The sequence below is a fragment of the Salvelinus fontinalis genome, chromosome 35 (genome assembly GCF_029448725.1).
Source record: "Salvelinus fontinalis isolate EN_2023a chromosome 35, ASM2944872v1, whole genome shotgun sequence".
Classification (NCBI taxonomy): Eukaryota; Metazoa; Chordata; class Actinopteri; order Salmoniformes; family Salmonidae; genus Salvelinus; species Salvelinus fontinalis.
In genome coordinates, this window is record NC_074699.1 from 5,588,441 (window position 1) to 5,591,170 (window position 2,730).

Genomic DNA, 2,730 nt, shown 5'->3' on the forward strand with positions numbered 1-2,730 from the left:
GGCACAACTCCACAATGTGTTAATAGGCAAAAATTGTTCACATATTTGTAATCCAAACGAAACCCTCATGTACAGTAAATCATGTAGCAGTCACTTACCAAACTCCCTTTTGGACGAGACTTCATAACCAAAATTATCCTATTTACGCTGGAAACTATAATTTGGAAACTATAGTAAATGTTTCTGTCATATCGATGCCTATAGGGCGTTTTCAAAAAGACAAATTGGTTTTCAAGGGCAGATTACCTTCGAGCTCAAACTATATAGTTCTGCTAGGAAAACAAAATATGTTGTCCTAATGAGGAAAAATATTAAAAAGTAGTTACTAATGTGTTGTAAACAATTTAATCTCATTGACATCAGCACATTTTCTCTTTTGCCAGCAGAGTTCCGTTGTTCTTGGGATCTCTTCTTGTCTGTGATGTATAAACTAGTGGTGCAACTAGAAAGGTTGCACAGCCTACTTCATCCGGAGAGACTGGCAGGGACCTCACAAACTCAGACATGACATGTAAGCTAAATTTATCTGACGTAATTGTCATTTATCTATTTGTCAACGCATAACTGTATTGTAATTACATTATCGCACTTATTTCAAATGATAATCATGTTGTTTCTCTACCAATACACTATTAAAATACTATTAAAACTGTTGAACTGCGTGCAGGAGGAAAAACAACTCTGCTGAAACGGACACACGTGACGGACCGAGTTGCCTTTCCCAAAACGTACAGTATGTTTTTATTGTTCAAGTAAACGGGATTACCGACTGTGTACAATGAATACTTCCCATTCAAAGACTGTGTTTTTTAGATCCTGTGGTCAACGAATCAGAAGGACAAGAGAGAGTTGTTTTATCTTTCAGTGACGTCTCCAAGTTGACTATCTTACTATCAAAAAACATTTTCTTATTTGCAACATCAAACTATTCACTCGTTACAGTTTGGGTTTAGGCTTGAGGTGTCATTTATAAGTAAAGGGAGCAACCATATATTTTGATGTTTCTCTCTCAATATTATAAAAATATTACTTTTCATATCCTACCACAGGGCGGCGCTCTTGCTCCATTCTGAAGAAGAAAAAATACTGACGTACATCTAGCTACACAAAACTGTTCACTGCAGTCCAGATATCCACTTTCTGATGCCTTACCCTAATACCAATAAATCATTTCAAGCCTTTCACATGACGTACTCCTGTTTTATTTGTAATGTATTTAATTAATTTATTCAATACTTTTTTTCCAGATGTAGAATGTAATGGGTAACTTGATATGCAATTCATCAATTCAGAGTGCTGAACCTTTTGAGTGAGGATTGTACAATTCAAGAGTGTGACCCCAACCCTGGCTATGACGTTTTTATACTGAAGGAATTCTCTGTACAGTCTATCGTGGTGGAGGGGTGCACCTAACTGAAGTACAGTGCCTTCAGGTTTTGACTTTTTCCACATTTTGTTCTGTTACAGCCTGATTTTAAAATGGATTACATTTCGATTTTGTGTCACTGGCTTACACACAATATCCCATAATGTCAAAGTTGAATTTTTTTTTATTTTTTTTTTACAGATTTTAATAAAAAATGAAAAGCTGAAACGGCTTAAGTCAATAGGTGTTCAACCCTTTGTTATGGCAAGCCTAAATTAGTTCAGGAGTAAAAATGTGCTTCACACGTTACATAATAAGTTGCATGGACTCACTCTGTGTGCAAGAATAGTGTTTAACATGATTTTTGAATGACTGCATCATCTCTGTACCCCACACATACAATTATCTGTAAGGTCCCGCAGTCGAGCAGTGATTTTCAACCACTGACTCAACCACTAAGACCAGGGAGGTTTTCCAATGCATTGCAAAGAATGCCACCTATTCCAAAACATGCATCCTGTTTGCAAATAAGGAACTAAAGTCAAGCTAAGTACAAGTACAATTCTAGAGGAAAAAGTATCCAATTGTCATACTTGAGTAAAGGTAAAGATATCTTAATAGAAAATTAATCAAATAAAAGTGAATGTCACCCAGTAAAATACTATTTGAGTAAAAGTTTATAAGTATTTGGTTTTAAATAATATACTTAAGTATCAAAAGTAAAAGTAGAAATAATTTCACATTCATTATATTCATTATTATATATACTTTTTAATTACAAATAGCCAGGGGCACACTCCAACACTAAGAAATAATTTACAAATTAATAATTTGTGTTTAGTGAGTCTGCCAGTTTCACGTGTGCTCCCTCTCCGGCCTCTAGGTTACCAGGCTGCTGATTATGGCGCACACCTGTCACCATCCTTACGTGCACCTGCGTGTCGTCAGACTCACCTGGACTCCATCACTTCCCTGATTACCTTCCTTATATGTCACTCCCTTTGGTTCCTTCCCAAGGCGTCATTGTTTCTGTTTCTGGTCTGGGCGTTGTTCGTGCTTTTTTGTTTTGTATTATGTTCCGTTTATTTGTTAAAACACTCACTCCCTGAACTTGCTTCCCAAATCTCAGCGCATGTCGTTACAGCCAGATAAGAGGCAGAAGGGATGACCAGGGATGTTCTCTTTATGTGTGTGAGCTGGACCATTTTGCTACTTTTGGGTGTCAAGGAAAATGTATGGAGTAAATTTACATTTTGGTATGTAGTGAAGTAAAAGTTGTCAAAAATGTAAATAGGAAAGTACTGTACAGATACCCCAAAATAACTACTTAAATTGTAATTTAAAGTATTTTTACTTAAGTACTT

General features: G+C 36.1%; 1 long non-coding RNA gene across 1 annotated transcript; it reads left to right on the forward strand.

The window, feature by feature from the left end:
- The first annotated feature begins 442 nt into the window (after positions 1 to 442).
- Positions 443 to 1,184, forward strand: LOC129834972 (uncharacterized). The gene is made up of 2 exons (XR_008756340.1): positions 443 to 511; positions 668 to 1,184. It is a non-coding gene; the product is annotated as an uncharacterized LOC129834972 (long non-coding RNA).
- Positions 1,185 to 2,730: the final 1,546 nt, after the last annotated feature.